We start from the raw sequence: 18,238 nt of genomic DNA on the forward strand, positions 1-18,238 counted from the left end.
GCGCATTGACAATTTGATTACGCTCCTCTTTCACTAAAGCCCAAAGGGAATGGTAATGTTGGGCTTTCTTCTAATAATTAATCCCGTTTTGTGTGTAAATACACGAGTGAACAAACATCGAATATTCCCTTTGGCTGACAAATTCTAATCCTCATATTTAATTCAATCAGCCTCACACTGTAAAGGAATCAGAAATCTTTAGGAGTGTGTGGCGTGTAACACTAGTTTAACTTCCCTTTTAAAAGCCGCTGCCATTGTGGAAGTAGCATAAACACTGTTTGCAATTTCAGATTGGTCATTGGACCCCACTTGAAATGCAGACTTTTGTTTTTTTTACATCAGTGAAAGTGCACACCCCCCCCCCCCCCTTTTTTTTCCTTATTAATGGATGTAGTGGCTACTCAAGTGCACCCTCTTAAGATAATACAATTTAAAAACATGATCCATCTGAAAATATATGATTTTTTTTTTTTTTGCTTCAGATTAAATTTGCTGACTAGTTTAGCTGTCTGGGGTTTAGGATAAACAGAGCTGTACTCTATTAAACTTCAAAAATTGTCTTCCACACCAGAAAAAGTGTCTGTGTTTTAACCCTTAATCAAATATTCCCCAAACGTCTGCCCTGACCTCAATCTCAGCCAACACTGCCTCTGTCTTCCCCTCTCGCTATGGTGTGTCCGTGTGTGTGTGTGTGTTACAGAGAGACATCCCACATGCTGGCCTGACATGTGCACACATGATGAACTACGCTGTGATGCACATATGCATTTGACATGTGCATGATGATTAATTTATGACTACATCTTTCCCCATAGTCTATATGAGATGTATGCAAACAGCACGTTTTTACAGGGATAACAAAGATATGTTAAATATTTGTATTAAAGTCCAACGCAGCCCAAACTGGAAAAGATTTTCTATGCACATAGATGTTCTTGGGTCTTTGATTTAGAGGTGCAACAGCCTGATTGTGTATTATATTACTGAACGTGCATGCACGAGTGTCTTGCAGAGAGGAAAGGTTCATTTAACCCAGACTTTAATTTATGATCTTGTATGTGTCAGTACTGACAAGGTGTAAGTTATCTAATGAGCCAGAGATGAGACATATAACATCTCTCAGTGTAAAAAACCCGAAATACACACCCTGAAAACATGGGAAAAAAAGTCGCACCAATCAACATGTTTTGATTTATACAGCTACCAATTTCCACTTAATAGGGCTTGGCAGGGGCGGCGAGAGGACAGGAAATGTATTTTGTGGCGGATGTGCTGGATGCTTTGACAGGTGTGCCGAATACCTGCAAAACTAATTTGATGGTTACACGGCACAGTCGGGTTACGCATGTACTTCGACACTCCTGATGTTAACAGGCTGTAATAAAGACTTTCAGTAGCCTGCCCGACTCATCACGTAGTTATCCTTCTTAGCATTTGTTGCGTGCAAGAGCGAGGCAATTGGAAGAGAAGCCATTTTCTCTCAAACGCACTCCCATATCTCTGATCACTTTTATTACTTGTTCTAACTGTGACTTGCGGCAGTGCAGTCTACACTAACAGGGAGCTGCTGCCAAATTCAAATAAAATCACTTTTTGCCATCAAAGCCAAATTTTTCTCCCCAGCCTCAACACTTTTTCAAACTGTTCTTCTCTGTTCTTTCATTTCAGGAGCATCTCTGAGTGCGGGCAGTGTGCTGGCTGAATATCTGAGGGGTTGAATTCTGTGTTAAAATACAATTTCTAAACATGGAAAATAGTCTGAATTAGACAGAGCCCTGAACACAGGGTTGTTTACAAAGTACAGCTTGTGTGGGCACAGGAAGGCCTTGTACATAGCGTGCATGAGAAGAAATAGCTCAGCGAACTTGTCTAGAGCTGTACCAATGGGCTGCGAGGTAACCTATCAGGGGCCGCGGTGCCTAAATCTGCCGTGTGCGTGCGTGTGTGTAGAAAGCGTGGAGATGTGAGTGTGTTTGGTGAATATGTAGGTTAATGGTTGTCTCTGTCCCTCTTTTGTGAATAATTCATCCAAGGAGAGGCTTTTATGTGTCTCCGAAGGCTCTCTGTGATTGGCTGATTGGGCTGCCGCATCCCAGAGCTCTACCTGCTTCTTCTACCTTTAGAGAACACAACAGACACCTCCCACCTGACCACCGGTGTTGTCTGTGTGTCTATGTGTGTGTGTGTGTGTCTGTGTTCGTTTGTTGCACTACTCTATAACTATCCACTCCCTTCAATTTTTATATATACTGTTGTTTTCTTGTGTTAGTTGGATATGAGAATGCACCTCTCCTTTATCTTCCTTCCCCCATTTTCCATTTTCATTCTCCTGCTTTCTCTCGCTCGCTCTCACACACACGAAAAATACACACACACACACACACACACACACACACACAAAATGACAAACAATCGTTCTCTTTTTCTCTCAGTCTCTTGTGTGTCCATCTCTTTTAGTGTGAGACCACCTCCACTGGGATGTTGTGAAATAACACACAGCCTGAAGGGAAACACAAAAATCATAAGCAACAACAACAAAAGCAAAACAATAATAATAATGATAATGATAATGATAATAACAACAACAATAATAATAATAATAAAGCAATACAAGAGAGGTGGTCTAGTTGCTGATGGTGTCAGTACCACAGAGACTTTTGTTGCTTAGTATTTGTTATATATAGTTATTTTTGTGATGCTTCACTGTAGAATGGAGAAAGTTCACAAGGCTTTTTTGTCTGTGCTAACTCTTACTTGTTAATTTAAATACTAAGACCCCAGTAACACACAACTACAGACTGGTTACCAGTTAATGGCCAGGGATAACCACATATTCTCTAACCAGTTGCAGGTGGTTGCTAGCAGTTTCTGGGAAATCAGTTGCTAAAAGCCCCAGTCACACTGGCCTAGAGACCAGTCAGTGACCCCCTGGTAACCACAGGTCACTAGAGAAAAATGTTACTTCTCACCTGGTTGGCGAGCCGTTACAGGAGGTTGCATGCCGTTGCTAGGTGAAACTGATCGCAGAGAAGTTGCAGCAATAAGCCACAAATGTTACAATTTTACTCAATTTTACTCCAGTGCATAGTTAGCAAGTGTTTGCAGACAGGTTAAGGTCTTCCATGCAAACTATGGGCACAGCAACCTGATAGCAACCAAAGTAACCCAAGAAACTTTTTGGTGCAGGACTCTTCGTGAGTGATTTGACCCAGCGGCAGCCAGCAACCTGAAGGAAGCACTCGTCAACCAATCAGCTATTACAGCTGCATTTATTACCTTGTGTTGTTTCTCCACACTTCATATAGCAAAAAAGTATTGTGAGTAAAATTAACTCTAGGTCAGAAAAGTCTGGTGTTAGAACAGAGAAGTTTAGTAAGTTTGTTATTCAAAGTTATTCATAACAAAGCAGCAGTAGACTTTCTGTAGTCATTAAGTTTTGTAATAGGACATCTACAATTTACAGAACAATAAAGGCCCAGAAACTCTGACTAAATATTCACACAAGATACAATTTAAAACAGGCTTTCATGGTGACTTAAACCCCTCTAGGGCAGCAGTGCTAAACTGTGTTGATGGTGAGCACGACGGTGGAGCCACCATCCAGTAATGAGCTGCGTATTGTTATAGTCGAAAAAGTTTTTGGAATATGGATTAACAATAAGAGCATCTTAATTCTTTTTTAAATAGAAAATACATACAAAAAAAACACTAACGCAGGAGCAGTTTAGCTCATAAGTTAAGCAGGCAAAAAGCTGAAATTAGCAGCCTGGGTTTGATTCTGACCCTCTGCTGTGTGTCTCACCTGCTTACCCATCTCTCTTCACTGTGATATCTAATACAGGCCCAAAATATTCATTAAAAAACACACTGACACTACTCAGTCCAAGGTGGGTATCAAGTAGATAGTTAACGCCTGTGCAGCCCCCTCATCGAGGGTCAGAGTGATTCATTATTTCTAATTGTCAGTTATCAACAAACTGTTTCAGACCTGCCACTCCCACCCGCCCTGCTCTCCTGCCAGTAAGATCACCGCATCTTCCCCACCTCGTTAGCTGCTTACATACCAGCAGTTCAGCGTCTCATCATCTGCCAGCCTGTATCACTGCATTGCCCCATATTTTATGTTCTTTTCCAGTTTTTTTACTTCTTCTTTTTTTCGTGTCCCGCTATTGAGTCTATTTTCTGAGCTGTGACAATTAAGCAATTTAACAGCAACAAAACTAAATGTACAATTAATATGTTTCATCTGCTTAGGTGTATCTGTAGACTGTATATAAAAGATGGATGCAGCCACTTTTATCCCATCTGTTGTGCCATTGTCATTTCTACGTATGAGCCAGAGATTCCCAGCAACTTGTCTGAACGGCTTTGGAAAGTATGAAGGAGGCAATAAACTTTTTTTTTATTTTATTTGTGTTTTTATAGCTTTTCTTTAAAGACCTTCCCCACAGCCATTCATACTACACCAAAGTTAAGTAATAGATAAACAATCAAATGACAGAAAAGTCGCTGTTTTGTTACTTTCTTCTAGACATTTTTATTAGAAAAAAGTAAATTTTCATCATTCAACAAAAACTTTATGTTTATTAAATACAGGCAGTGAGCTACCAGATTTTGCACTTTGCACTTTTTATCTTGTATTAAGATATCTCAGGTATTAAATGTGTAGTTAAACATCTTAACACCGACAGGAAGTGCAGTTTCACTCATTTCACTCAAAATCAAAGTGTGGCCCTCGATATAAAATGAGTTAAGCAACTGAAGACAGATCTCACTCTGTCCAGTGCTTTAACTTTTGCACCCTCTTCACCATCTATGTGCACATGTGTGTGTGATAAGGTTGACCATATTTATTCGTCAGCATACAGAAAAGGTCATGGTCACCAATATTTTATACAGAAAAACAGCAGAGGTTTCCTAGTAAGGTGTTTATTTGTTTAAAAAATATGTACTCACAGTAGGGGTGAAGTGACCTTTTTGCAAACATGAACAATAAATTCATTGATCCTAAACACATCTGAACTTTGCTTTGGAGTGCTCAACTGCACTCCGATCAATGAAGACACATACACCCACACACACACACCAGATACTGTAATGGGCTTTTCCACATTTCCAACTGTTTACGCTTTCTGCCAAAGACATGTGCACACACACAGGCGCGCACAATTCATTAAAGATAATCAGCTGCATGTTTCTTTGTAAAATTACAGACTGATACCAACACCTGGCATGTCACTGGGGGAGTCTGTGCCAGCACAACAGAACAGCCGTATCTGTGGTAGAGGATTATGTGTATATTACCAACCTGTCAGTTTATGACAGAGGCTGAGCCAACCAAAACAAATGAAACTTCTCTGCTGGATGTGGCATTAAGGTTCAAATGCATGCCAAATGTCTAGGACGAAATAAGAAATGTCACAGACAAAAAAAACCCCCAAAAAACGTGGCCTAAGCTGATATGTGAGAGAGGCATGTCTTAGACAACATCAAACAGATGAGAGGAGGGATATAGAGATGAGGGAGGGGAAAAAGAGATGGAAAGTCACGTTTCAGGAGTGTCACAGCAGCGATTTCAATACAAATTTCAGCTGCATTTCAGCTGATTTTCTGCTGCACTGCTTCAAATGTCCAACTAGCACAATAAAAAACGTGCCTCGAATCATTTGGACTTCACATACTGTTTGGCTTTGCATCTCCCGCTGAGTTTTAGAGGGGAGTTTTGCCAACTCCTGCAGCTATGAAGAAAAATTAGTCCAAAAAAGCTTGTAGCTTTTACTGCTGGCTCAAACAGAGCTAGTATGTCACGAGGTCAACAGTGCTCAAATGCAAACAAGTCCGGAATAAAAAACATCAACACCACATCCGATCTCTGTCATTTTATACCTATTCTAATATGGAAGATAATTCATTAATATATGGGGCCCAATCAATTACCTAGTTACAGAAAATAATTAGCAAACTACATTTTTTGTTTAGTTCTGCAGCTAGGGTTGTAATTCTGCACGAGCTGAGGACAAAGTCTGTAAACTGACAAATAATTAACATGAAGCTACAATCCAAAAACTAATGAGAGCCAGGGGTTAGGGGAGTTTTGGATGGTAATGATAAACGTCCCCCATTAGCATCTCCGCTTATTGAAAGTGAAAAACAGCACTAACGAGTAAACTTATAATAGCGAGGCGTACATCCAGATTGTGTGTAATCATCCTGTAACTGCAAACATGCTTGTTATGCCTTGTCCCTAGAACAATGTGTCTAGGTCCAAGTAAGAAGGATGTGTAATTAGGTAGCCCGAGCACTGGGAATAAAGTCAGCCCAGGCAGCAGCAGCAGCAAAGTGATGGCTGAGGCATCTGTCAGGGCAGGAAAGTAAAGGAGAAAACCATTCCAGACAGCTGACACTTTATGATAAAGGAAACGATGAGGTGAGCCAAAAACAACATTCGGCTCCCCTCCTTAAGCTGTGTTTGTCATTTCTTTTTTGCAAAAACTGAAAGAAAATTTTCCAGATTGGCAGTGGACTAAAAGTAAACATGCCAGAAAACAACAGACTCTCACTTTACTACCAGCAGGCAGTGACAGCGGAGACAGTAAACCCAGTTAGCCCCCCGCGAGGGAAGTGTCTTGAGCTTCCTCGTTGTGGTGATGTTACAAATAAAAGCGACACTTTTAAAGCTGGGATTTGTTACTAAGATGTAAGAAATAATAATCCAGCTGAGGATCATTATTGGATGTTTAGTACGCTGGCACCCCAGCACACAGCAGAGGAATGTAACATCGGAGATGCGGGGGGTGGTGTTTATTGGTGCCTTACGAAGATTTCCGTGAGATGGTTTATGTATTTTAGCGAAGCCAGGACTGGGTCACGATCCAGGTTCTCAACTGAAAAAGTCCTGAAAAGTAAGAAGCTCTGGGCTTCTTTAAAAATTTGATGTGTTTTTTAAAGATTTGTTGTGTTTATTTCAGATAGAGGCTGATTTTCAGATTATTCTACTCGCTGAGAATGAGGACCTTACCACTGATTTAAATGGTGTGAGAAAAAGGAAATCCTATGCTCTTCTGTCTACGTCTATTTACGGACGGGCACTCATAAATAGGTTTGCAGCTGCCTGTTGTTTGTCTTGCTCTTCAATATTCAAAACAAATACAGTTCGCCACTTGATGTGCCAGACTTTCTTTACTCTGCGTCTCAAAACAGCACACCAGCCAGATTTAAAGGTATAATTTCAACCTTCAAAATCCAAATCAGTCTCATGTTTTGCTGCCAATCATCGCCGGTCCGTGTAGGAAGAGCGAAAAATGTTTTTCTTGCCATGACTCACTTCATAAACAAAGCCAGTAAATGGAGCAAAAGATCTCTCTGCTTGAGGCACCATGCTGCAGTAATGAACTTGGGATTTACAAATTGACGTCTTTTGTCTGCTCTCATTTCAGCTTCAACTGCTGACTTCAGTCGGTACCAGGTGTCGGTTCATGTGTCCTCATTTATATATATATATATATAGATATATATATATATATATATATATATATATCTGTGTGTGTGTGTGTGCGCGCGTATGTGTGCGCAAGAGGAGTGAATCACTACCTTCATACTCAGCAAGTGATAATGATTTAGTTTTGGAGCGGCGCAGGTTAGCAATGACGCAGGTTGCCATGGCAACAGCATGCAATGGGCAACGGAAGTTGACTGTGTCACACTGCAGACCTTCTGACAACTATAGACACATACAAACATTGGTCCATGCATTGGAAAAACTACACTATATGTCAAAGCCAGGAGCTGAACAGCATCAACGTTTCCATTTTATTCACATTAAAAATGAACTGCACTGAAAATCTCCCTGCACAATTATTTACTGCCTTTTCACCGCCACTTCCCCTGAATGTCAATCCTGTATTGCAGTAAATGAGACAAAGAGAACAACTTCAAAACTGGCTCAAGGAGACAGCTGTGAGACATCTGTCACTGCTTCAGTGTGGTAGTTTGGCTGTGTCGAGACTCGGCTGTAGTTAAAAAATGTTTCGAACTGTAAAAATGTTTTAAAAAAAGGCCTCTGGTCTTATTAGATATTGTACAGAGTAATACTCTCAGCAGCTTGGTCATTACAATGATACATTAGTTTTCCCCTTAGAGCCCAGAACATTTTTTTTACTTTAATATTTATATTAAAGAACGAGGACCTCCTTAATCCCACTGACACGTCTTCCGAGGAGGAAGCAGAGTCTGGGGATGAGGGGAATGACCCGCCAATTTCCGGGGGCGAGGTCACTGAGGCAGTTAAACAACTCCTTGGTGGCAGAGCCCCTGGTGTTGATGAGGTCCGCCCCGAGTTCCTGAAGGCTCTGGACGTTGTAGGGCTATCCTGGTTGACACGCCTCTACAATGTTGCGTGGAGATCAGGGGCAGTACCCCTGGACTGGCAGACCGGGGTGGTGGTCCCCATCTTTAAGAGGGGAGACCGGAGGGTGTGTTCCAACTACAGGGGGATCACACTCCTCAGCCTCCCTGGGAAAGTCTATGCCAGGGTGCTGGAAAGGAGAGTTCGTCCGCTAGTCGAACCTCGGATACAGGAGGAACAATGGGGTTTTCGTCCTGGTCGCGGAACACTGGACCAGCTCTTTATCCTCTCAAGGATACTTGAGGGTGCATGGGAGTTTGCCCAACCAGTCTACATGTGTTTTGTGGACTTGGAGAAGGCATTCGACCGTGTCCCTCGGGGTGTCCTGTGGGAGGTGTTGCGGGAGTGTGGGGTGTCTGGCCCATTGCTACGGGCCATTCAATCCCTATACAACCGTTGCAAGAGTTTGGTTCGCATTGCCGGCAATAAGTCGGACTCGTTCCCGGTGGGTGATGGGCTCCGCCAGGGCTGCCCTTTGTCACCGGTTCTGTTCATAATTTTTATGGACAGGATTTCTAGGCGCAGCCAAGTGGCGGAGGGCTTTCACTTCGGTGGCCTCAGAATCTCATCTCTGCTTTTTGCGGATGATGTGGTTCTGTTGGCTTCATCAGGTGAAGGCCTCCAGCTCGCACTGGAATGGTTCGCAGCCGAGTGTGAAGCAGTGGGAATGAGGATCAGCACCTCCAAATCTGAGGCCATGGTTCTCAGCCGGAAAAGGGTGGAGTGCCCACTCCGGGTTGGGGATGAGTTCCTGCCCCAAGTGGAGGAGTTCAAGTATCTCGGGGTCTTGTTCGCAAGTGATGGGAGAAGGGAGCCGGAGATCGACAGACGGATTGGTGCTGCGGCTGCAGTGATGCGGACGCTGCACCGGTCCGTCGTGGTGAAGAGGGAGCTGAGTGTAAAAGCGAAGCTCTCAATTTACCGGTCGATCTACGTCCCTACCCTCACCTATGGCCACGAGCTGTGGGTAGTGACCGAAAGAACGAGATCGCGGATACAAGCGGCAGAAATGAGCTTCCTCCGAAGGGTGGCTGGCCTCTCCCTTAGAGATAGGGTGAGAAGTTCGGCCATCCGGGAGGGGCTCAGAGTAGAGCCGCTGCTCCTCCACATCGAAAGGAGCCAGTTGAGGTGGTTCGGGCATCTGACAAGGATGCCTCCTGGGCGCCTCCTGGGTGAGGTGTTCCGGGCATGTCCCACCGGGAGGAGGCCCCGGGGCAGACCCAGGACACGCTGGAGAGATTATATCTCTCGGCTGGCCTGGGAACGCCTTGGTGTTCCCCCGGATAAGCTGGAGGAGGTGGCTGGGGAGAGGGAGGTCTGGGCTTCTCTGCTTAGGCTGCTGCCCCCGCGACCCGGCCTCGGATAAAGCGGATGAAGATGGATGAATATTTATATTACACTCCCCTGTGTCTATCTGCTTGTTAATGACAAAAACAGTCACACTAAGTAAGGAAAAACAAAAAAATACAATTGCTTGTTATTTTCCCCCCACAAGTATTTACAGCATTTAACCGTTATCACAAAGAGCTGTACATTACTGTGAATCATAGCTGCTCGTTACAGTGAAAATCTGATATTTAATAAGTCATTCTCAGGCTTCAGAACCTCGACTATGAATATTTGAAGACGTCTTTCGGTTTTGGAAGGTGTAATAACATAACTACCACTAGTTTTTATATTTTACTTGCATTCCTCTTAAAGATCAAAGCTCCTACTCTGTAGAGTTATTATGTCACCAGCAAAGTATTTGTTTAACAGTATCAAACAGTTGTGTTTGATATACAAAGCCCTGTTGGGACACGATACTTTCTAGGGTGTAATGTGAGTCCATCGGTCTGACAGCTAAAGTTTGGCCCAAGCTGGATCATGCAACATGACAATGGTTCCAAGCACAGCAGCAAGTCGACAACAGAACAGCTGAGAAAAACAAATTGCATCCCAGATCATCTTCTTGGTCATTTACACTGGGTGTGTCATCCACACCAGATCTGATTGTCCTAAAAGCATTTTAAAAACAGTGTCAGGCATACGGGATTCACATAAATGATGTTTTCCTCATAATTTTGAGAGTACTCTGACTAGAACTCAGTGTAATCAGTTTTTTAGGAAATATGTTTGCTTTTCTGTCTGTGTCGGGTTCAAGCTGCCTCTTCCAGTTACACAAGGTCATAAAAACAGAATCCACAAAAACAATGTTGTCCTCAGAATTTTGGAAGTGTTCTCATTCTCGTTCTGTCCAATAAGCATTTTCTCAGGAAATGTTTTCTCAGTTATCTTATGTCAGATTAGAAATACATTGGAAGCTCAGCAAAAGCACAGAGCTCGGCACTGGCCCACGGGCTGGACTTACGGTAATAAATCCACCTGGCTGCTCTCAGACGCTGCTAACATCCAGTACAGTCTGTGCTGTAGTGTGCGCTGCTTAGACTGTCTTTCATATGCGTACAGCTTCAAGCTTTCTTTCTATTTTTCCACTTTACTTTCACTATATTTGATTAAAATATTTGATTTGATTTAATCAAATATTTGATTATTTGATTAAAAATTTCCCCCCTTTCCTCTATCCTTCACACAAGAACCATGAGCCCAACATCATTTAACCAAAACACACACACATACTCACAACCACTGAAATATTGACCGTTACTGGGTTATATGGTAAAAATAGTTTGTCAAATAAACAAAGATGCAAACTAAAGTTGTATCTACGATCAAATAGTTTTCAATTGACTCAAACGTAGCACAGTACACATGTTTGATCTGTTTTACAGTCATATTACTGAACACGGTTAAAAATGAAATATTTATAGATGAATACAGTCTTCCATATCACACATTTCACCTGATAATTCTTTTAGACTTAATTTCATCTCAGTAATTGTCGTGACACACGGAAACTTATCAGCAATACCTGAAATCGCAGAAAAGACAAATCAAATTTTCCTTTCCTTTTTTTTTAATAGATGCAAGCTTTGAACAGCACCTCCAGTTTGGATGTGACTATTGACTGGACTTGGAAATGAGCCCAAGTACTCAAAACAGAACCAATTTATCCAAAAATTGACTATGACAGGAATTAAAATAATGACCAACATTTTGCCTCACACACACATTTCCACACTCTCATCATCGTTATTTTGGTTATACCAAGTTGCACATGCCACCACCACCCTCTCAGCAGAGCTGCTGACCTTAGCATTAGGCCGCTATATGAAAACAGAGCCAAGAAGACAGAAGCATCCTGGCTCTCTCTGGGCAGGCAAACGATCAATTGATCCATCAATAAACCTCTATCTGTTATAGTGCTGTTCCCAACTGCTCTGTACTGATGCTGTCTTTCTCTCTCTCACCACTTTTTTGGCCCCCGCTGTGCAGAAAATGCTACACAAACGCACAAATATGCAACACAAAAGCAGCCAGACACCGTAAACGATACTGGCATGCCTTTTTGCCAACTCATACATATTCAAGAAAACTGTGCACTTCCATGTGTGTTTCTCTGTGTCTCTTGGCCTCTTGAGTAGCTGCCTTAGTCCAGCAGGACTAGGGGTTGATTGATAGCTAAAACCTCATTAACATAGAGGCTATAATACGGGTATCCAACCTGCTGCCAAGAAAAAGCCAAACTGTGATTCAACGTACACACTCTTTGGCAGCAGTGACGTGTCCTAAGCAACCAGCAGGACCTTGAACAGCAACACAGTGTCATACTGTCTGAGCAACAACATCACGCTGACATGGTGTACCTGTTTACACATGAAATCCTTCTGCACAGGCAAGCACCCATGTCGTGAACTCAAAATCTGATGACTATAGAATTAAAAACCTAAAAAAAGAAAAAAATTCCAACTGATAATTTCTGATTTTTGAAGTCTTAACTTCCTGAGAATAAATACAACATGAATCACTCTGGCATAAGACAGGAAAATGCCCAGATTATTGAACCAAGTAGCCTTTTTAATTTATGGCTCTATTATTGTATCTTTCACTTTTACTCCAGGGTACTTCATTATCATTTTCCAATCTAGGAATTAATAATCATATCTTGTAAAACAAAAATCTGAAATACAGTTTGAAGTAGAAACCACTTAAAAGCTTATTTCCTATCCTTGGATCATTCAGGTAACCATTACATCTGTTGTGTTTGGTGCTTATATAGTGCTTTTCTGCTCAATTTGAGATCTGTCTCATTATAAGCCTCATTCACCCATTTCCACACACATTCATGCAAATGCCTGTTTTCTATACATTTGTGTTTTATGAGCACTTTTAACCTAACATTCACACAGTCACACTTCCATCCATCGAAGGCAACGTGGTGTTCAGTATCTTGTCCAAGGAGCCACAGATTGAGCAACTGACCCTTGTTCATTAGTAGACCACCTCCTGAGTCCCAAACCAATCAGGGTCACTTTGACTCTTATATAAAAACATTTAAATAAACACACAATCAGTCAGCCACAAGGAGTTCATCTTTCCAGTATGTCTTGCTCTGCTTCAGGGCCATCTGCCAGTTCAAGATGCCCGAAACACTTCACCTAAATGGCTCCAGGAGGTATCCTGAACCGATGTCCGAACTACCTCAGCTGGTTCTTTTCTAGAGATGTAGTGGCTCTACTCTTGAGTCCTAAATGACCCTGTCACTTGTATCCACAAGCTCATTCTATTAGTCACTATCCAGCGCTCATGACAAAAGTAGGTACGAACACAGATTGATCTCTACTGTAAATTGGCAACTTTGCTTTGACACCCAGCTCACTCTTTATTGCAGCAGACAGATCTCTGCAGACACCAAACCGATCTTTATGTTAATCTCCCGCTCCACCTTTCCCTTATTTTGAACCTGTAGTAAGAAAATGACTCTTTTTACGTTGGGAACCATGGCCTCAGACCTGGATGTTCTAACTCTCACCCCGGCTGTTTCACACTATTCTGCAAAGCAAACCAATGGACATTCACCACCTGATATCGCCAATAGAACAATATCATCTGCAAATAGCAAAGACGAGAGATTCTGAAATCAAACAGGAAACCCTCGACATCTTGGCTGTGCCTATAACCTCCTACCGTAAAAGTTATGAACAGAGTTTTTGACAAAGGGCAGCCCTGCAGGGACCCACCGAGGATGAGTTTGACTTTTTTGCTGGCATCGAAACCAAGCTCTTACTACAATTATATACAGGGACCAGGAACCAGACAAACTAAGCTAAACACAGCACAGTTAAAGCACACGATTTCAGAGTAGCTGATACCTTCCTCTCTGTGTTTCAGGAGCAAAGGTAACACTTTTTTTCAAGCAGATTTTCCAGGCGAGCATTTGATAGTCACATGAGCAGATGGAGATAACTCCCAGCACGGTCATTGCTTCTTGGATTAGAGCCTGCGAGGTTTCAGCTCTCTTTTTCATGTGTGGTGTGGCCAGGGCATGCCACAGCTGTCATAGGTACAGGAGATCTGGTAAGGTCTCCAAAGTTCTGATAATTTCCAGATGATCAATGCAGCAACGGAGTCTTTCTTCCTAAAAATAATTGAAAGAGCCCCCCTAACTTGATACTGTGTTTAATTTAAGACCCATGGCAATCATTAACCAAATAAATACTTCTGTTTATTAAAACAGCTTGGGCAGAATTTGGTGCTTTTGATTGGAGTCCCTATGGGATGCCAGAACATTTCGGATTTTTAAAAAGCACTGATGTGACATGATTATGAATCTAGAGACTGATATAAGTCATACAAAACTGAATTGATAGAGAAAAATATCAGTGAGAACAAAAAATATACATCCAGATTATGCATAATCTAATCTCATAATATTATTTTAAAAGTATTACCAATCTAAGAAAGCAGTCAACCTGCCTGGTGTTGGTATGACAAACTAGCTCCAACGTCTGTTTGTGAAATTGATCTTTACTTCCTAAAAATATAACAAAAAAACTTCACAAGTTGCCCCTACACATTTATACAAATATACAAGCAATGATGAATTCATTTATTAAAGGGAAAAAAAGCTACCCAAACTGACATGGCCCTGTGCAAAAAAGTAATTGCCCCCTTGTTAAACCATGAAGTAACTGTGGTTAACCACAGTCACTTCATGCTCTATGTCACAATCCACAGCCAGACATGATTCCTGCCAGACCACTTGAATCCAAAAAATCCCTTGAATAGAAGCTAAAAGTTTTCATAAAGCAGCACATCATGCCACCTTTAAATGACTTTTGAAATTTCCAAAAAATGAAGAATTTGGATTGCTTCAAGGTGGTTTAAACTGCTTTGGCATCACCTTAAACAGGCTGTTCATGTTGGAAAAAACTCAAATGTGGTTGAATTTAAACAATTTTGCAAAGAAGGGTGGGCCAAAATTGCTCCACAGTGATGTGAAAGACTCATTAGAAGTTATTGCAAACACTTAACTGCAGGTCTTGCTGCCAAGGTTTGCATAACCGGTTATTAGGTTTAGGGGGTAATTATTTTTTCACATAGGGTCGGGTAGGTTTGGGTGGCTTTTTTTTTTCTTAATAAATGAATCAATATTTAAAAACTGTATTTTAGATTTAATCTTAATCTGACACTAAAATGTGTTTGATCTGAAACATGTGTGACCACTATGAAAAACCCCCCCAAAGAAATCAGGACAAATACTTCTGTTTTGTTTATTTATTTGTTTGCTTGTTTAGTTCCTGGTTTCATGTATCATATCCAGTAAAAGACTACCTCTGTTGTGTATGTGGTAAACAAACCGCTGTCTAGCCTTTGTTAGATGTTATATTTGTTTCGATAAAACTGTTGGCCTTCAAGTAAACAGAGTAAGAACCTTTCCGTGTTTTTGATGAAACTGAATTCTACGATTTCCCTTCATGCTTTTTCATTTTTCTTCTCACAGATGATTTTTTTTTTGTGGTACAATGATTTCAGTTCAGCAAAAAGAGAGTCTAATTATATTTGCTGTGTTGCCAAGTGAATATCAGAATACTCTTGAGCAACAGCTGCACTCATAGGACTCTCACTCTGAGGAAAATAATGCTCATGTTTATGTAGTGATTAGTTGACGGTCAAGTTATTATTTCCAGCCTGATCTATCCTAAGGGGCAGATATCCATCTGAAGATAACATTACTGAAAATTATTTGCATTAATATATTTCAACTGCCGCCAGAGAACCTCATGTCCCAGACTATAGCGTTGTTAATGTCTTAAAAATGCAGATAAATATATCCTTTGTAAGCATCCCGAGGCCATGGTTTTACTTGTACGATCATTTATGTTTTTTGATGTGCGTAGCCATCAGTGGAAAGACTAAAATGAGGTCACGCTGAGCATTTCAGAGTGACTGATCGAATTTAAAAAGCCTCCATATTTCAAAGTGGAAGAACATTTTAAAAGCTCAGCTGCTCTGTAATAATTTCATCTGTTCTTGCTTAAATAGTATGTATACAAAATGTCCTGTTCTCACAGTCACAGTTTGAGCTATCTAATTTTTCACAGCTCCGACTCTTAGCAAAGGTCAGGCCGACCAATATAAGACAGCAAAAAGATATACAGCTGCGTAACCAGAGATGAGGAGAGAAACACCAAGTGATGGTAGTCATCTTTCAATCTGACCAGAAACATTTTTCTTTTTTCAAAATAGGCCTTCTCAAGGCTTCTGATTGCTCGCTTTGTCTGATTTCACAGAAAAGAGCTGCACAAAATAACAGAAAATGAAATCACAGGAGGCAGTTTAGGTAATGAATAAACATTGCCAATGCTTACTTCACTTCCTGTGTTTGTCCGATTCTGAATATTTCTGCAAAGATGAGACATTTTGAAAGCAGCTTCTGAGAATGATGACATTTTACAGCATCACACCATGTTTCTGTGGTGTCTGTTAAACTTTGCAGCGTTTCAACAACTGATCAAAGAACAACACAAATTCAAATATGTCAGTCTGCAGAGGTGAACTCGCAAGAAATGAATGTGGAAAAGACTGCAAAAATGTTCACTTATATAGCGCCGTGAACAAAAAGAAAAAGCTGCAGTCAGGAAAGTGCAGAGACACGGTCTTCAGGCAACGTTTCACTTTGGAAAAGAGCAGTTTCCATTTTTAGAGCACTTCAAGCAATCGCTGCCCTTAGGATCTGCCGTAGGCATTTTGAATTTTCTTTCTCCAGCTCTCAACATTAAAATCTTCAATCAAACCAAACTGTTCCTTGAAAAACTTCCACGACAAAAAGTTCAGAATAAACAAACACCACCAAGATGGGTGGCTTCTGTTCTAGCCATCCATCAATGCTTTATGTCAAGGGGTCACATGGGGCTAAAGCCATTTCCTGCAGAAGGCATTGCAGAAGGGTTCGCTTAGCGTTGTTAATATAGTTTGTATTTTTTGTTTAAAAGGTATAAAAATATCAACTTTAACTAAAATAAATTTTACATTGAAGAGGATTAAAACCATTTATTGCAAATTGTTTTATTGTTAAAGCTTCAGCAATCGGGGCTATAAGTTATGATGCTTTTTTAAAGGGGAGATCTGGGGCCACACTGACGTCCCTAAGCACATAAACAACAGACGTGAGCAGACTGACAATCTCACAGCCAAAAATTACAACCCAAATTTAAATAAACAGCTGGTTCCTTTGAGAATATGTCACAGTCATCTTTCTCCAACAAACTTATTTGTGCAGTTCTGTTTCTGTGCTCACTGAACAGCCCCTCTAACACGACACAGTTACACGTCACGCCTGTCCTTTTTTAAAACAGTTTCTCTGAATAAGAACCTGCTGTAAAACAATTTAAAGCATTTTTTATTACATCTGCATTTTTTTCAAGGCTCATTTTGTACCAAGTTTGTCAGGTGGAAAATAATTGTGTGCAATTTTGCATGGCAGTTCAGAATAGCACAGCTTTAGGCCATTTAGCACAAATAGCCTGCTGACTTGCAAACAAGTTTTAAAGTTGCTAACAAAAGTCCAGGTACACTCTGGAAGGCACCACAAAAACTCTTAACCAGCTGACCTTTACATGAGCTCCTCTTATTTATGAATACATTGACACAGAGTCTTAAATAAGGCTCAGGCTAGAAAGATTTTACTCCTTTTGTTTTGGAAAATATCTCTGTTCCATATGTCCCTATGTGAAAATGCTAAAAAAAACCCAAACCCTCAAGAACACACTGAAGCATCAGGCAGTGATATAACCCTAACCATTCAGAAATGCAGCACTGCGTATTGTGCAGACAGTCACTGCACAGCGATATTTAATGGATGGAAAATTTGATAAGAGTTAACTGCAACACAGTTAAAAGATCTGACCAGATTGAATCCAATCCCACAGTGATAAAATTAACACCACAGGATTTTGGTTTGTTTTTAAACGGTTGGGAAATTTTATGCTGTCTGGAAAAAAGAAAATATCCAGTGAGCAACAGTTCTCTGAGTGAAAACTCCTTGTTTACATAAAAGAATGATTGGACTGCTTAGAGCTAATATGACAGCAACAATAACTCAAATAACTACTCATTACGCAGTATGCAGAAGAGCATGTTAGAACACATGCATCAAACCTTAAAGTAGATGGGCTGCAGCAGCAGAAGACCACACCAGGTGCCACTCCCCTCAACTAACAACACTAAAAATTAGACAGTAGAAGTTTGGAAAAATGTTGCCTGGTCTCAAGTGTCAGTTTCCGTTGTGACATGCAGCTGTTAGAGTCAGAATTTGGTGTAAATGACAGCATTAACTCCACCCTGCCTGTCAGTGGTGGTGTAATGATGTGGGGATTGTACCAGTTGAGCATGACTGAAACATCGCAGCCTGAGTATTGTTGCTGACCATGTCCATCCCTTTTTAACCCAGTG

At 41.1% G+C, this 18,238-nt stretch overlaps 1 protein-coding gene across 2 annotated transcripts in view; it reads right to left on the bottom strand.

Moving 5' to 3' along the window:
* Window positions 1-18,238, bottom strand: part of ntrk2a (neurotrophic tyrosine kinase, receptor, type 2a) — a 118,877-nt gene that overhangs the window by 54,327 nt on the left and 46,312 nt on the right. The window lies entirely within an intron of this gene.

Source organism: Oreochromis niloticus, linkage group LG12, assembly GCF_001858045.2.
Source record: "Oreochromis niloticus isolate F11D_XX linkage group LG12, O_niloticus_UMD_NMBU, whole genome shotgun sequence".
NCBI lineage: Eukaryota > Metazoa > Chordata > Actinopteri > Cichliformes > Cichlidae > Oreochromis > Oreochromis niloticus.